At 41.3% G+C, this 19075-nt stretch overlaps 1 protein-coding gene across 3 annotated transcripts in view; it reads left to right on the forward strand.

Moving 5' to 3' along the window:
- Window positions 1-19075, forward strand: part of Vav3 (vav guanine nucleotide exchange factor 3) — a 342484-nt gene that overhangs the window by 60101 nt on the left and 263308 nt on the right. The window lies entirely within an intron of this gene.

Below are 19075 nucleotides of genomic sequence, written 5' to 3' on the forward strand. Positions count from 1 at the left end.
AGACAGAATCACATAATAAGCAGTGGTAGGCGTGCACTACTGTATAGAGTACTTGTAAATTCACTATATTGGGTTTTCACGTCACATAACCGGTTAGTTTCCAGTGGATTGCCTAAATGATATGACTTGTCACAAAGGGATCTCTATTCATGTCCAATTGCTTCAAATTATTAAACCATCTCTATCAAGTTTACTTTGCAATGCTTCTGGCATAGATTTAACTTTCTAGAAATGTACAAGAAGCAGAAGTGATTTTAGTCAGGTGCTGGCTGATCATAAGAAGTATTCTGCAGGTAGTCTATACTATTGCATATTTAGAGAGGTAGTATAGACAAAAGACCCAAGGAGATTCTTGACAAGGTCAGGTTTCAGAAAACTGAGATCAAGCCAGGAATGATGCAGACAAAAGCCAGTCTGTGTTAATTGCACTTCTGCTCTGGGGAACTAAAACTCTTAGCTTGGCTTTAGGCAAGTTAATTCACCTCTCAAGCTATCTGTAGATCACCTAGCACGTGGGAGCAATGTCTATTTCCTAAGAACCAAAGGGGATAATGAAGAAACACTACAAAGAACCTTATTCAACGTCAGTACATCATATGGCCTTAGAAAGGCCTACGATTGAACTCTTTCTCCAGGGATCAATTGTGGCTGCCTGCTTCTCATGCCTTCCAGGAATGTGTGTTATTGTGCCTTGGTAACCACGAGGATACACTGTAATGACATCTATCAAAATAGATTGGGATAATTTCCTATCTCTCTCCTGCAGTGTGATGCAAGGTCATTGATCATAGTGAGCCATGCTATTCATTACCGTGCACGGAATTGGGAGGCTCTGGAAAATGATGTTTAGTGAATGAGCTGACTGGATGGTTGATTCCGTCTGCTGTTCTAACTTGCCTTAAGATGTTTGTATTAATGCATTTGAATGGTGTCTTAGTCAGGGTTCTCTAGAGTCACAGAACTTATGGGTAGTCTCTATATAGTCAGAGAATTGGTTACATGACTTACAGTCTGTAGTCCAATTCCCCAACAATGATCAGTAGCAGCTGTGAATAGAAGTCCAAGGATCTAGAAGTCCCACAAGGCAGGCAGGCAGGCAGGCAGGCAGGCAGGCAGGCAGGCAGGCAATAAAGAGAGACTCTTCCTTCTTCCTATGTCCTTATGTAAATCTACAGCAGAAGGTGTGTCCCAGATTAGAGGTATGTACCAACACACCTAGGTCTGGGACTTGCTTTGTCCCAGGTGAACTCAGAGATCTCCTTGCCTTAAGCTCCTGGGATTCATAGCCACTTGGCCTCAAGATCTCCATACCAAGATTCAGGTCAGAAACTTGTATCTCCCAGCCTCAAGATCAGGATCAAAAGTGAGCCTTCCAATTCTGGATTGTAGTTCATTCCAGATATAGTCAAGTTGACAACCAGGAATAGCCACTACATATGACTACACCTTTGACACTCTGTTGTAAGCTTTTATGTGCTGTGTTAAATAAGATGCCATCAGAATTCATATGTAGAAACTATCTCAGGAAAACAGGTAATCTAGAAAGCCTGTTAAACCCCGCCTTCAGGGAGAACAGCTATTTCATTCTGCGTGCTCTTAAAGGCATGAGCATACTTTCATCGTCCCCATCATATCCTTGAACTCATTTTGATGTCTTAATTCCCTTAATGTATAGTGGGTTCCTTGAGAGAATGTGCTGCATCTACTTTATCTCTTTCTTGGAGACTTAGAGCATGTTGACAGAGGGCCTGCATGCCTTCCTTTCTTAGGCTGAAATGCAGATCTGTTGATATGTTTTAAGATGAAGTATATTTCAAGTATTTACAACATTTTAAAATTGAATTCTTGCTCCTCTCCAACTCCTTCTCTACATATTCTCCACTCCTAACATCATATATTGCTATTTTCCCACTGAGTTGATTTTGTGCTATCCATATGAAATAGGTGTGGGGCCCTCTGCTGCAGCATGATCTGCTTATGAGGCAACACACTCCTAAATAAACAAACTCTCCCTTTCCTTCAGCTGTCCGTAGCTTCCCAGCTAGGGATGGGGACATGGGCACCCCTCCCTAGTGCTGGAATGTTGACTGGCTTGATCTTGTGCAGGTATTATGCTGGCGACCATAGCTCTGTGTTAGTTCATCATTCCCAGTTGTGTCATGTTCCAAACATAATATTTTGCCCAGGTCATCCTTGACCTCTAGCTCTTTTATATTCATATACAATATATACTGTATTATATGAACATTTTACTTATGTATTTAATGAAATATATGGTTTCAATAGGTATTTAAAATATCAATAAACTTTCAATATTGAGCAGCATCTGAATCTTTGAGTCTAGTAATCTGTAGAATTCTTTTCTGTTGCCTCTTTCTTGGACACACCAAAGACTCAAAGCTTTACTGTGAAAGAGTCATCTTTATGGAAATAATGTAAACATATACTAAGCAACAGGGGATGTATGAAAAGCTCCTTGTAAAAAAAAAAGAAAGCTCCTTGTTTGCATGGCTGGTGCATGGGCCAGGCCATCCTCCACTGGGCTACTGGCCATAGTAGAAACTAACTGTCCCTTCATGGAGTTGCTGACAGATGCCTTTTCATGTTATTCTTTTCTCAGCTAATGGTTTCTGGGAGCTAATGCTTTTTGGGGCACTTGGACCATGGAGGGAGAGAGGGGTTAGATCAATACCAAGTAGTTGATACCACCTTTTATGTGAAAACAAACATAGCAATCTAATGGACTAGAAGGCAAAATTGACATTTGACAAAAAAATTCTGATGATCCTCTAATCTCAGCACTTGGGAGAATCAAGGGGTCAAGAATAAAATGGGACATAGTAACTTTGAGCCAGTCTGGGCTACATGAAACCCTGTCTACAAAAAACATCAGGCAAGATAGAAATTCTAGATGTGTAGTAGACAGGGCAACTTCAGACAGCTAGGACACACAGATGTGATTTTTTCTCTATCTTTAGGCTTTGAGAATATATATATATATATATATATATATATATATATATATGTATATATATACATATGTACACATACACACACACTACATACTACATAATACACAATTTGATATATAAAATGTGATATATGATACATGATATATAATCTAATATCTGATATATGATACATAATATATATGATAAATATACCTAACCAAATAAGACCTACAGAAACTTCTGATGCCTTTCAGCCACCATTTCTTAGTTTACAGGTAGAATGCAGTATTTGGCATGTGCCACTACAAAAATACAGGAATTATTAAGAAAACTTAATTGTCTTAAATTATACAGAGTCACATCATCAGATTGTCTGTGTCTGTATGCCTCTGTTTTTCTTGTGTCTACCAAGATTTAGGAATCACTTTGGCTTTTCCAAGCTTCTAATCATGAAGCTTCATGTGCCAAGAGATTTGTGTCACCCTCTAATAATGATATTTTAGGGTACTTGAGGTTTCTCAGAGTTATTCTGGAACTTTCTGCAGTCAGGAAAAAAATGGCAGTAAGGAGGACATTTGAACCAATATTCTGCTGCTGTTTTAAATGTCCAGTTTTCCCTCCATCTACCTTTCCTTCTTTAAAAAGAGAAATAGCATTTTTATTTAGTTTTCAAGTTCATTCTGTGTAGCGAGACAACTACTAGTTAAGAGTTTTGCTCAGAGCAGGACCTGCCTGAACATTTGCCTCCATTAGCATTTAATTGCTGCTAGGTTTTTGGGCAATGGTGACTCTGCCTGCCTGAAATATTAAGTTTTATCTCTAGATGCTTATGTATGAGAAATGCTTTGGGCATTTGTAAGTGCCTTCAAGTGTGTACGGTGGCAGGCATGGAAGTGTGGCAGCCCCAGTCAGCCCATCATGTGTACCCCAGATGGCTGATGGGAATTAGCCTTGCCTCTGTGAGATATTCTTTATGGAACCAGTATGTTCATGGAATATCATTGTGTGTTATTTTTGCATAGCATTTATTTCATGTAGGATTTTTATTACTCTGTGATCTCATGGGGGTATTAGGGCTATAGCAGCTTAATTAGGAAAAAGAGTTGGCCAATGTAAGAACATTGTTATTGTCTTAGTTAGGGTTTCTATTCCTGCACAAACATCACGACCAAGAAGCAAGTTGGGGGGGTTGGGGATTTAGCTCAGTGGTAGAGCGCTTGCCTAGCAAGTGCAAGGCCCTGGGTTCAGTCCCCAGCTCCGAAAAAAAGAAAAGGGAGAAAAAAAAAGAAGCAAGTTGGGGAGGAAAGGGTTTATTCAGCTTACACTTCCACATTGCTCATCACCAAAGGAAGTTAGGACTGGAACTCAAGCAGGTCAGGAAGCAGGAGCTGATGCAGAGGCCATGGAGAGATGTTTCTTACTGGCTTGCTTCCCCTGGCTTGGTCAGCTTGCTTTCTTATAGAACCCAAGATCACCAGCCACAATGAGGTGGGTCCTCCCCCTTTGATCACTAGTTGAGAAAGTGCCTTACAGCTGAATCTCATGAAGGCATTTCCTCAAGGGAGGCTCCTTTCTCTGTGATAACTCCAGCTTGTGTCAAGTTGACACACAAAACCAGCCAGTACAATTATATTTGGTGCTTAATTGTTTAAAAGTAGTTTCATATAACTGCTCACAATGCATAGGCTCTGAAAACTCAAACGCTTTCCTTGTGAAATTTATTTTTATTATGATGTTGTGGATGGATACTCATTATATATCTGTGTGTCCATCCATCCATCCACCTGTCTGTCTGTATCATCTATCAATCTATCTATCTATCTATCTATCTATCTATCTATCTGTCTGTCTGTCTGTCTGTCTGTCTGTCTGTCTGTCTGTCTATCTATCTATCTATCTACCTATCTATCTATCTATCTATCTATCTATCTTGAAGAGTGACACTTAAGTTTCAGCAATGTGACCAAGATTCTTGCTGTAAGTCTAAGTTTTATTTTTGTACTTTCTGATCTTGGTTGAGCCTTTCTGGTTGTTTCATCTAGAACCACCTAGATCAGCAGTTCTCAATCTGTGGGTCATGACTCCTTTCACAGGGGTTGCCTAAGACCACCAGAAAACAGACATTTACATTACGATTCAGAGCAGTACCAAAATTAGAGTTATGAAGTATCAGTGAAACAATTTTGTGGTTGGAGGTCAGCACAGCACGAGGAATTGTAGTAAAGGTCGCAGCATTAGGAAGTGGAGAACCTCTGATCTAGATGATCCTTTGTGGTACTGATGGACATCAGGTAGTTTAGCGCTGAGCGCATGCTGGAATGCTTATGGGAAAGGAAGCAGCTAAGAGACCGCTAACGCTGATGTTCAAGACGGTTTGAAACAGAAGATCCAGGCTTGTTTGCAGACTCAAGCACATGAAGATGTGATATAGAAAGCCTGCACCTGACTGGCAAAAATCGGGAGAGAGGTTCCTTTGTCTGTTTCCTTTTTGTGACTCATTCTCCCTTTCATCCACTCTTCCTCATGGTGGTCTGAATGTTGATGAGGTTTAATATTATTACCTTATATGAGAAAGGACACAAAAAATGAGTTATAAAATCAGTAACGTATATCCTACTCTGTAGCTAGACAAACATATGGTTGCTTCGTAAATAGACTGATGTACAAATACTGCAATAGATACACTAAATAATGATGCATTTATTTACAAATTATAAGTAGTTTCCAGGTGACGATTAAGTGTACGTAGTGTTAGTGTGGCGTCAGCATAGTGACTTGGCTAAGCTGTCATGCAGAATCTAGGAAGAAGCCCTGCACACCATTTTCCTATAATATAGATGGTAAAACCTGGAGCATAAACCAGAAAGAAGACCGTGTGTCAGGTAATAAACTTAAAAGTAGGCAATATAAGTAAGTGGGTATTTTACCCCAAGTTAATTTCCACAGTTGGTTTTCTTCAGTTTTCTGTCTTTGAGTCAGAATTTTCCAGTGAACTGAATTTTAATCAACTGAATGTCAATGCCTTCAACTCCAACTCTAGCAAACCCTTTATCTTCCATCCTCTCCAGAATTAGTCTCTGTAATCTGCGCTTGGGATCTCCAGACACTCAGCTCAGCTGCTTTCTACCGAATTGAAGGCACTTTTTGGTTTGTACAACTTCCTGAGCCGAGTGTTGCTTCTTTAGCATGATAGGTATCTGGTGCCTCCCCAGGCCTGTAATGGAAGATGTGGTTTATAGAGTATAAAAGATAAATTTAAAATTCTAGTTTCATTTGAAACGTGCTGTGTGAGTTTTGCCGAGCCATTTGCAGTGCATAGCCCTATTTCTGTGAAAGGGAAGATGGGTGCCATTGCGACCCATGCATGGCTGTTATTCAAGCTTTATCCTACTGCAGTGTTTAATGTAGGAAATGCTCTAGATCAGACAATACCAGTGGACTTGTGTGGGCAGTCTCCTCATTCACTCAGTGCTGCCCATGGTCCTCCTAGATGCTGTATCATTTCAATCCTACACCTTTGGTAATGTTCACTCAATTGTGCAGGGGGAGAATTGAGTTCTCAGTCATAGTTGTTTGCCCATCAGTACCCACTTGCTCATGAGATGAACAGGAGAAGAGACCCTAACCCTGACTCTACTGTTAAGAATTGTGGTACTTCTCACATGGGAACAGTTTGGAAATTTCTCAAAAACCAAAAATGGAACTCCACATGATCCACTGAATTTATATTATCCCTTAAATAATAATCACCAAAGTAATTAAAATCAGAATATTACCTGCATATATAAGTTTATTGATATTCTATATTAAGAGCCAAATTATGGAATTAGCTTAGGTTTCCATTAACAGGGGAGCAGACCAAGGAAACATGGTGGGTATACACAGTGGAATACTATTCAGCCACAGAAAAATGAATGAAGTAGCATCTTAAGAAAAACAAATGAAAAATGTTAAGTTGCAAGCAGAAATACAAGTATTATAGCGTTGCACTTACAAGTACAATCTTAAAAATCCAAAGGTAGAAGTTGGATTATAAGAAGAGGAGGAAAGGTAGGAGCTTGGAGTGAGGAGGAAGAGAGTAGAGAAAAACAGAAGGAAGTAGAGATAGCGTGTATGGTCACATTAAAAAATATGTGTGTGTATGTAGGATATACATACACACATATGCATAGAACAGTGACAATGAAGCATAAAATATAGTTATAATTTATACATTAGTAATTATAGCAATGATAAAGGTGTGGCTGCAAGAAGGTCATTTAGTTTATTGACTCAGAATGATCTCTGAGGTCAGACAGAATTGCATCCATATCACCCATCCACTTGCTAGGTTTACTTGGCTTTTCTTTCTTCATTAAAAATATTTTTAAATCTTTATTCTTTTGTTGCAACTGTTTTATTTTCCCTTTTCTTTTTTTGAAAATAGTTTTTCCTTTACAACATATTCTGATTACATTTTCCTCTTCCCCAAATCCTCTTGAACATCTCTCATCACCTAATGAGGTCTTCATTACAAAGAGTGTGTTACGTTTTAATCCTGTTGTTGACCAAAATGGCCCCACAGGAACGCCTAAACAACCCAGACTATTGTCAAAGCTACTGGGGAGACCTTGTCATCATTCTAAGCCCTCAACTGCAAAATTTCAAGATTCTTGTCTTTTGACTGATGTAAAATTTGATGTTGATGCTAAATTTGGAAGAGTGTGGTCACAAGGACAGTATTAGAGGTTAGAAATGTGGGCAGGTTTAGGGTGACATTCAGCACAGAAAAATAATGATGGGTAAGATGTGAATAATTTTGTTCCAGAGTTAATGTGCATGAAGTGCAGCCTACTCTTGAGCTTCTTGAGTTAGATGGTGACGATAATAATCAAGAAACCCATTTGACAGCAGCATGGGGGATGGAAAGGAAGAAGGGATGTGAGGTGATTATATTTTAATTCAAAATGTATTTTAAAAGGAATGAAAGACAGAAAGGAAGAAAGAAAGAAGGCAGGCTCTCTCAAGTGTCCTATGGGGAAAGGTTGGTTGGCTGGTTTAAAGCTCAGGATTCTGTTGATCTGACTTGCAGTTTAATATGTTGTTTTGTTTACTTCTGAGAAAATTTACATATGTCTCTCTCCTCTGAAGTTGTGGGTGGGTGGTGGTGTGTGTTTCGTTTTTAATTGTACTTCAGAAGCCTTCCTTTACAACGATGACAGTCCTACAGTGTAAGGTTCACAGCATTGGCCCCTGTCTTATTTAACAATACGGTAAGATTGTAAAGATTTCTTCAAAATCAGAAATCCATAAAGATTTTGACATCATGAATATTTTAAAACGTATCTTCAAACATTTTGCGGTGGATCCCGAACAGCAGACTGGTCTGTAGAGCTTAGATGATCTGTTTTGTAAAACCGATATGATGGTGTTTTTTATTTTAATCATTTATCATCCCTCCTTTATATTGTCACAATAATGAGCAATCAGAAAATAAAAGGCTTGTCAGAAAGATTTATGTGGACCCCAGATAAAGAGATAACCCACACAGAGTCAGCCATCAGGTACCTGAGTGCGGTGGCTGTGGTGTGTGGGTCGTAGTGTCTTGACAGCTGGATGCAGAAATAGATTCCTGTGACTTGGCTTCATGTGATTAGACACCAAGAGTTCTGAAGTGCATGCCTAGCCATAGAATTTATTGCTTTTAGAATTTGTAATATTTTGGAATTGGGTGCATTTAATATGAGGCTAGATGGATACAATATCAAAACAGACATTTTTAATATAAAAAATCAATTAAAGCTGTGATGAACAGTTAACTGCTTTTATGTGTTGTGATAATTTAGGATATAAATTAATCCTATCTTAAAGAATAATTATGTGTTGTTTATACAATGCTGTTATAATGGATTAAAATCACATTATATTTAATAACTACTGTCATTAACCACATCGCTATTTCCCGGAGAAATATTAATTTCAGTTTCTGCTCGAACCTATTGACCTCAAATCTGACTTGAGTCTACTGAAGTATGTTTTCTTAATCTTAGCTGTTGCAATTGGAGAAATATCAAATCTCAAAGAACTTTAATTTACATTTCCCCGAGGGTGAGGTTGATGAACTTGTTGTATGTTTCTTAAGCATATTGGAATACTTAATTTAGAGACTTGTTTTTTATTTTTTAGTATTTGTTATTTTATTGCTAATTTTTGAAACAAAACAAGTCTTAAAATATATGGGTTAGAAACCCCTTGCTGTTCCTTAAACATTCATATTCCGTTTATCTATCCATGGGTTTGGGGGCCTCAGGATAAGATTCTTTTCTTTTATTGGATATTTTCTTTATTTACATTTCAAATGTCATCCCTTTTCCTGGTTTCCCCTCCAGCTACCCCCTATGCCATGCTCCCTCCCCATGCTTCTATGTGGGTACTCACCCACCCACCCATCCTCTTCCACCCGCCTCCCCTCCCTGGCATTCCCCTACACTGGGGCATCGAGCCTTCACAGGACCCAGGGCCTCTCCTCCCATTGATGCCCGACAAGGTCATCCTCTGCTACATATGGGGCTGGAGCCATAGGTCTGGGGATCCATCCCATATACAGTCACCAAATCCAGACACTATTGCAGATGCCAAGAAGCACATGCTGACAGGAGCCTGACAGACTTGTTAAGTTGGGTAGTTTGGTTGGTTGGTGCTTGCTTGTGTGAGATGTACCTCTTCGTCATATAGCCAGCACGTACAGCACGTGTCCGTGCTGTACGAGGCCTCTTCAGCTGGTTACCATTTCCTCTGTAGGTCACAGTGCTTTCAACTTTATGGAGTCTCGCCTGTCGACTCCTGGTCTAATGCCCCTGGCACGGAGCCTTATTCACAAAGTCCTTCTCTGAAGCTAGAGCCAGAAGTTCTGTCCCTACCCTTTCCTCTAGGAGTTTCAGAGATTCCTGTCTAATCTTTAGATATTTGAGCCACTTGGAATTGGGAGGTGGGAGGGCATCTGTGAGGCATTAATTGAGGAGCTGGGAACAAATATGATCAAAATACACTGTGTGAAAACAGAATAATAAAAATCTTAAACAACAGAAAGCAGAAAAACGCAGTAGCATTTGTTCCCATTGCCTGTGAAAGGCAGATCTGTAAGGCTTATCTTTAAAAGTGACAGGCTAGGGGCTGGGGATTTAGCTCAGTGGTAGAGCGCTTACCTAGGAAGCACAAGGCCCTGGGTTCGGTCCCCAGCTCCGAAAAAAAGAACCAAAAAAAAAAGTGACAGGCTACAGAGATGAGGTATTCTTCATGGTGAGTGCTGTGTTCTACGGAGGCGGAGGGACTCCACCAGCCTCCATTCTACTGAGGTGACACAAAGAAGGTGATTGAATGGCCTGCTGTTCTGAGGAGCCCCTGCCTTGGACGTGGGTGTGTGTGTGTGTGTGTGTGTGTGTGTGTGTGTGTGTGTATGTGTGGTTTGTATGTGTGTTGTGAGTGTGTGTTGTGAATGTGTGTTATGTGTGAGTGTGTGTGGTTTGTGTGTGTTGTGGATGTGTGTGTTGTATGTGTGTTGTGAGTGTGTATGTTTTGTGTATGTGTGGTGTGTATGTGTATGTTGTATGTGTGTGTGGTTTGTATGTGTGTGTGTGTTGTAAATGTGTGTTGTGTATGAGTGTGTGTGTGTGGTTTGTGTGTGTGTGGTTTGTGTGTGTGTTGTATATGTGTGTGTTGTGAGTGGGTGTGTTGTGTGAGTGTATGTGGTTTTGGTGTGTGTGTGTGTGTGTGTGTGTGTGTATGTAGGTTCTGTCCATCCTCTCCAGGTTAGCATATGTTAACAGCATTACAACTGCTTAGCGCCACTATTCTTTTTGCTTCTCATTGCTACCCTTGTTAGCTGCTGCTGTATCACTGATATAAAAATCCTGGGTGCTGCTGACTGTCAGCTAGTCCCTGAGGATCAGCTCGTAGCCCAGCACTGAACCATGTTCCAGAAGTTGACAAACCAGAAAAAAAAGTTATGTCAATATCAGCCTAATATTTGAAAATTTTTGTTCACTTTATTTGTAGTTATCACTACCACCCAGTCCCCAAAAATGTGTTTTAAGATTATTTTAAGAGTGAGTGTGTGTGTGTGTGTGTGTGTGTGTGTGTGTGTGTGTTTGCCTGTGTGTTTGCTGTATATGTTCAGGTGTCCGCAGAGCCAGAAGAGGGACTCAGATTTCTGGAGGTGCAGTTAGAGGGTTGATATGAGCCTCTCAACTTGGGTGCTAGGAGCCCAACTCATGTTTTCTGGAAGAGCAGCAAGTGCTCTTAACCTCTGAGCCATCTCTCCTGCCCCTCAAAAAGGTTCTAAAGTAACAATAAAAAAGATATATTGCTATATTGACATCCAGGTAGAAGGATACGATGACAGTTTAATGTAAAACTTTACTCTGAGTTTCCTGGCGGCCAATTTATTGCTTAGAATTTGTAATATTTTAAGGATGGTTTGTAGTCAATTTTTTCCCCTGTAAACAAGCTACTTCAACATCCATTCGGAAGTTTGCTTACAGCTAGGTGCTGTTGGAAGGGATCCAAGGATATGAAGATGAAACGTACATTCTCTGCTCTCCTAGTGTTTACCGTTTCTCGGGACCATCATTGGATGGATGGCTCTTACAGCCAGCTCGCCGCTTTCCAGAACAGGCGTGAGCCAGGTGCTGTAGAGACGAGTGTGTAATCTGCACGTTGGCCCTACACTTAGGAGCTAAACCATAGCAGTGAAACCGCTCTTTGCATGTGTATACACTGTCATTATAAATAAATGTGGAACAAACAAACTTTGATGGACTAAGGACATGGCTCAGGGGGCAAAGCACTTGCCACACAAACACGAAGTCCTGAGCTTAGATCCCTAAGACTCATGTGGAACCAGACACTGTAGCACCGTGTAATCCCAGTACTCCAACGGCCAGCTATCTGAGGGACGGAATAATGAACAGCAAGAGAATCTGTTGAAAGCGAGGGCTCTGACTTCCACATGCATGACACGTGTTGTGCTCTGCATCTGGCGTTTAAACGTTAAGAACAAACAAACAGACAACAGCAGCCAAATAAAATTTCCCAACGTTGACTTTAAATAGTGTTAATTATGTCTTTTGATAAGCAATTACAAACAGCGGAAATTAGTCAAGCCTTTGATTGGGAGGAGGATCGTGCTGGTGTTTTGAGAACTTGGCTACCGCTAAGGAACCTCCTTCCCCTCTAGAGCTCCGCTGCCTTCCCTCACTGTCCCCGAGGATATTTGTCATAGCAGGGTCCAGATGAAGTACTTTGGAGATACCACACTGCGGAACTGAGTTTTCTTCACGGAACGATGCCCATGAAACCCCATTACCGCCCACTGACCCACAAGGAAAATGCACATATGTCCCCAGGCCAATGAAGACCCATTTTCATTTTGTTTTTAATTTCCAGGAGGTATATGATTGACTCCATTTAATTAAAGAGGGGAAGGGGGCAGAGATGGCTCACCATGTAAAGGCGCTTGCCCCAACTAGCCTGACAACTTGAGTTTGGTCCCTGGCACCCAGAGAGAAGGAAAGAACCACCTCTGGTAGGTTATCCTTCTCTCGAAAAAGCTGGCTCTCTCTACTCTAGCAGCCTTCAGCTGCCAGAGCGCCTCAGCCAGGGTTAGGGCTTTGTGAGTTTCTGCCCTGATCTGTGCTGGAATCTTGGCTCAAAGCTACCTTCTTTGCACTAACTCTTGGTTAGGTCCAGACGGCTTTGGCCTGATGCATCATTTTAGTATGTCATAGGCCTCGCTAGTGCTTCGCTTTAGTTTTTAGTTTCCCAGGTCATGCATAGATGTCGCGTGTCTTTCTGCCATTTCTCTCACTCCACCTTAAGTAATCTAGACATCTTTGTTTAGGGGCAGAGAGATGAAGGGGGCAAGAGAATGCAAGGTGACTTTGCTCTTAGAACGCATCACTTACCCATGAAGATTCGTGGAAGGGAGGTCACATTCACTCACTATGGGCGGGGTCTTTCCACATATGAGGAACAGAACGAACTGGCACAGCCTGTCGTCACCACCTCTCATGTAGCTCACCCTCTCTACAGACTATAAGACTATGGGCATAGTCTTATGTCTTCCTCTCCCACCTCTTACCCTTGGTGTGACCTAGAGCTCTTTGTTTTCCTACTCTCCCACCCTTCCTTCTCAGTAACCACCATCTCCTGTTAGACTAACACATGGTAGTTCCGGTTGTTTTGCGTTTGCTATCCATCTCAGGCATGCTAAAAAGCAAGCCCCCCTTTCCTTCATGTACTGCAACATGAAGTCAGTGTAACTTAGTAGATAAGGATGTGGTGCTGAAGTCAGAAGGTCTGGATTTGAATCTAGACTCTACCACCTCGGCAAGTGTGGTTTTGTAAATGTGAATCAATCTCCTAAGTCTCTGTAAATAGAAAAGAAAAATGAAATTTTCCTGATTGGGTTGTCGTGAGGACTAAACAGTGTCTATTTCTCATGACACCTGGAACAGAACAATGTCTCGAAACATTGAAAATGCAATGCGAGGTAGTGCTTGGCTCTTCCACCGAAAACTCCTTAACCTCAGCACTCCTAGGATAGAGCTGAGAAGCCCTTGGCATGCTGGGTAAGCTCAAGCTTCGCTCTCTGTCCTCTCACTGATTTCTTCCGTTTGTGCCCAATGTTAACCTCTTCCTCTGCCCACAGTGGTCCATGCCTTACCTATCTCTTTTTCTCTCACACACACCTTGACTCAGGCTATTTCCTTTCCCATCCAAACACCAGACATTTCTCTTTTAGTAATATTTACCCCCCCCAGGTCCCATGTTGTACCACTTATTTCTGAACATTGTTTCCATGCTTCATGACTCTCAGTGAATCTTTGCACATTCGTATGGGACTTGCCACCCTATTGTGCAACACCAGCTCTGTTTTCTGTGCTCTGAATGTCTGGAATGAGGGGTAGAGGAGAGAGTCTTGGTTCTGTTTATTTTTTGGACCCAATTTTTGGTCCAAAAAGTTACTTTCAATTAACCTTTTTAATAAACTAATAAATCAAAATCCACTTGGGGAATCTTAGAAAATTCACAATGTCTAACACATAATAGAATGGACATCTCATTAATGTTTTAAAAATAAACAGATGGCTATTTGAGTTTCATATATCTTTAATTATCCATCTTGTATAGATACATATGAAATTAAAATATAAATTATTTAATTCTAATTTGCAAAGATTTAAACTCCAAGACCACTTAAAGTGATCTCATATGAATAACTGGGATGGTTTAATAAAGTTGCATAACTTTTGATCGAGAATAAGAGATGGTTATGAAATAAAAAAGATGGGCCTGTTTTGTGCTGTGAAATATCTCTCTGAAGGCAATCATTTGAAGCTGTAGCAGATGATACAAAAGACCAGGAAACTCCTTTGAACCCCAAAGAATGCATAGACAGGAGGAAAAATTTGTGCTGGCTGACATTGTGTGAACCACATCATTTCTAGCTATGGGTCCTCTTCAATGATCTACAGTTTCCCTTCTTTCGAAAAGATTGATATGCATGGAGGCTTCCTAGGCTTTCTAAGGAGATTATAAAATACTGCAAAAAGTATATTGGGGCCTTATGGACCAGTTCTATTTAAATGAGCTATAAAGGGCCAGGTCATTTCTGCAGAAGGTGGAGGTGTTGGTTCACTGGTAGCTGTTGGCTATAATCCCGGAGTTGCTGGGTGCTCCTGTGTTTCCAAAGGCCACTTATCTGTAAATCATCTGATATCAGAACCAGATGACGAAAAATGTGAAGCAGACAGTATAAGACAGCGAGATCACAAAATGAAACAGAGATGTCAAAAAGGCAAGGACAAACTCTAAGGTTCCTTCAGGTACAAATCTAAGATCATGTGAAAATCAGTTCTTCTACAAAAGAAAAAAGTACAAAAAAGATGAGATGATTCTTTTAAAAAGTAAAAGAGTATCAGTTAATAAATAGGAAGGAGGATGGAAATGGAAAAATAAACCCTCTTTTATTGTCCCAAGCAGAGTAACTGATGGCAAGGGTGGTCAGTGATGACCCTTGTGAGAAATGTTCTGGAAATAAGACAGTCACAGGACAACGTGCTTTCACATTCAGGCTGTGTAAGAATCTAAGAACATGACAGGGAGAGGTGGGGCAGTGACCAGCAAATGATGACTTAGCATTGGCTAATGCTAAGGTAGTGCGACAACTCATCACTGTGCCTTCCCAGGTGAGGAAGTGTGAGGTTTGCCGTGTGAGTTACTTCTGCCAATCAGACTTCAGTCCACAGGTAGTGTAGATGCTGGAAGAACAGGTTAGCAATTCCATGGGGAATTATCAGATGAATGGATAATGTCCCTGAATCTACTCCAGACAGTTAGCCGTGGACTCTTCATAAAACTCAACATAAAAGAAGAAATCTTACACTATATATGACATTCCCTGTGAGGCTGCCTCTTCTAGAAGTCCAATGTGCTATATCCATTGCGCCATGGAGTCACCTGAGGCTGCCTCTTCTAGAAATGACTGCATAAGCAAGACACGAGCAATGACAATCTCAGTAGACATGCTAATGGGGAAGGTGGAGAAAGCCCAGGGTTCCACCCTAGATGAAGAACTCTAGGCAACTAATGATTCCTGAGAGAGAATTAGCCTCTCCCAGGGATGAACCCCCCTCTTTGGCTACTCAATACAAAGTGGTCAGATCTGAAAACAAATACACAAACAACAAAGAATGACTTAGCAGGTTGTATTTATATATTAATATACATGAAAATAACATAAAAGATGCTATTGATATGAGTGGCGGTTTGAGAGGGGTCAGAGGGAGGTGACATAGAAGGTTGAGGGAAGAAAGGGAAAGGGGGAAGTGATATAATTATATTTTAATTAAACGTGTGTCAAAATAAAATGTACTACAAAGAGCATGTAGCCAAGTGCAGTAAGAACCACTGGAGTAGACCTTAGCTTGGGTGAATACATAAAAAGAGATTGAGGTTAGAATGGTAGAAATTTGAATAGCTAAGGGATATTAATTGTTAATTCTCTTTAAAATCAAGTCTGAAAATAAGATGAGAACTGAGTTTTTGATGTGTGCTGATGTTACTGGTATGTAGGGAAACATTCTAACTTCCAAGAGATACATGTTGAATGACTTAGCAGTGAATAAAAATGTCTGTGCCCGAAAGACATACATGGTATGCACTCACTGATAAGTGGCTATTAGCCCAAATGCTTGAATTACCCTAGATGCCTAGAACAAATGAAACTCAAGACGCGTGATCAAAATGTGAATGCTTCACTCCTTCTCTAAAAGGGGAACAAGAATACCCTTGGCAGGGAAGAGAGAGGCAAAGATTAAAACAGAGACTGAAGGAACTCCCATTCAGAGCCTGCCCCACATGTGGCCCATACATATACAGCCACCCAATTAGACAAGATGGATGAAGCAAAGAAGTGCAGACCGACAGGAGCCGGATGTAGATCGCTCCTGAGAGACACAGCCAGAATACAGCAAATACAGAGGCGAATGCCAGCAGCAAACCACTGAACTGAGAATAGGACCCCCGTTGAAGGAATCAGAGAAAGAACTGGAAGAGCTTGAAGGGGCTCGAGACCCCATATGTACAACAATGCCAAGCAACCAGAGCTTCCAGGGACTAAGCCACTACCTAAAGACTATACATGGACTGACCCTGGACTCTGACCCCATAGGTAGCAATGAATGTCCTAGTAAGAGCACCAGTGGAAGGGGAAGCCCTGGGTCCTGCTAAGACTGAACCCCCAGTGAACTAGACTGTTGGGGGGAGGGCGGCAATGGGGGGAGGGTTGAGAGGGGAACACCCATAAGGAAGGGGAGGGGGGAAGGGGATGTTTGCCCGGAAACCAAAGAATTATTATTAAGTATTAAATAAATTTTAAAAAAAATGTCTGTGCCCTCCTTTCAAACAGCACAGACAAAATTTTTTTTGTGATAAAGGGCATGCTCACAAAAGGATACATGGCGCTGTTGTGATTGTGGAGTAGGTCGGAGTGTACGGTGTAGGTATATTATTTTTTCAGCCTTCATGTTGGGTCTCTTAAACAGGAAACAATGGATAGAATCAAAGCATAGTAAGGATCCGAGGGAGCAGGGTGTCTGGTGGGCTCAGCTGTGTTTGGGACTGCCATAATGATGCCACAGCCCCCTTCCTCTGTTCCTCAGCTCTGCTCCTATTCCAGCACACAGCGGAACACCCAGGAGTCTAGAGTGTGCGTGCAGAGCCTGGTGCTTCCAGCCAAATGTTGAAGCACTATGGAAATCTCCCAGGAGTATTACTAGAAAAGCTTAAAGCAGAGCCTTTTAGCTTTTCCAGTATGTATGATATTGCAGGCATTCAAAAACATTTGGCTAAAACTGGGTATTAAACAGGGTAATCAGGCTAGCGACTTGCCTGGAAAAGCAGCAGCACACCGGTGACTTTGTTCAGATCCGGCCAACACTTGTTGAGCGGAATAGAATTGAGCCTGTGAAGGTTAAGGAAGGTTAATATTGGCTCCAGTAAACGCAGAGCCTGTTTTTTAGGCTTCGTGACTGTTTTCAACTGTTCCAACTTTGAATGATGCTTCTTGCCTTTCTGACTTCACGATCAAAGCGTTTTGGTGGGGACCTGCTGCAGCTTTTCCTCCACATGGGGAAAATGTGGGTTTGGTGAGACATCTTCGGAGGGCGGTATTTGCAACTGTGCTTTGTTCCTTGGTGAGCTATGAGTCTCTCCTCACTTAATTATGTTAAAAAAAATACTGCAAGAGAGCAATTGCATAATCCCCCAGAGAGTAATTATTGCCTGTCTTGGCAGAATGCAAGGCTTTTAATCTGTAAATAAGCGATTCAGTGTGGAGGAGTGACATGCAGAGTGGTACTGTGCAGTAAAGGTCTCATGAATCTTTAAAGTGACAGCAGTTGCTGCGTCCCCTGATTGGTTGCTGTTTGCCTTTCAAAGGGTTTATGATGCTTCCCCTTGCGGTTTTAACCCCTCCTGAAATATTTAAGCCTCTGAGAATGCTTCCTGTAAAGGGTGAAACTCGAGTTAAGTCCATGACAAATCTGAATGCAGAGAAAGCAAAATGAGCTTTCTCCAAGTTTATGAATACAAGAAACCGTAACAAGATGCAATGTTGACAGTCAGTGCTTTGGAAATACATTAAAAACAAAGAAGCAATAATTGCTCGCTTATTGATATTGTACTCACTTACTGGAGATTAAGGGTTTTTTTTGTTGTTTTGTTTTTTGTTGTTCTCTGGTTTTGAGATGGTCTTAGGTAGCCGAGGCTAACCCTTAGCTCACTGCATACATAGCCGAGGCTAACCCTGATCTCACTGCATACATAGCTGAGGATAACCCTGAACTCCTGGTACTCCTTCTGTTTCCCATGTGAGTTGGGATTACAAGCCACACCAGCCACTAAGAGATTAAATTTACCAAATTATTTTGGAATTATATATATATTTATATATATACATATATATACACCCCCCCACACATATATTCTACATATACTTAAAGTTTTAACATAAGTACATGAAAAATTAAAATGTATGTCACAGCAGTTCGTATTTCTGAAAGTTAATTTACTAAGCTGAGAGTGGTGACTTGTGTCTATAATATTGTTCACTTGAGAAATGGAGGCAGAAGGATTACTTTGAGTTTAAGGTCAGTCTGGTCTGCATTGCTAGTTCCAAGTTGCCCTGGGTGATAATTTAAGAACTCGTCACAGGCAAACCCAGAACTGCTTTGCTTCTGAGACACGTGTGTAGGTAGATCTGTGCCCTTCAGGGAGTGAGCTCCCACGTCTGGGTTTCACGTCGTCAATAGCATCTTCCCGTCTGTCTGCTGTCCCGGTTGTATGGAAGCGCTGGGCATGCGTGTACCTGTCCAGGGTCAGCCTTGCACTTCACAGACGAGCCCTTCTCCTTCACCTGCTCAAGGACCCCGTCGTGCAAGGATGCCTCTTTCTGGGTAACCTCTGCTCCCTGTCAAATTTTTGTTTCCCTTTGCAGTGCTGTTCAACAGCCTCTATCCTGGCTTCACTTTCTCTCTTTCCCACGTCCCCGAATCCACCCCAGACAGTCTTTTGCCCCAGGGTCT

This window comes from Rattus norvegicus, chromosome 2, assembly GCF_036323735.1.
Source record: "Rattus norvegicus strain BN/NHsdMcwi chromosome 2, GRCr8, whole genome shotgun sequence".
In the NCBI taxonomy this organism is placed as follows: Eukaryota; Metazoa; Chordata; class Mammalia; order Rodentia; family Muridae; genus Rattus; species Rattus norvegicus.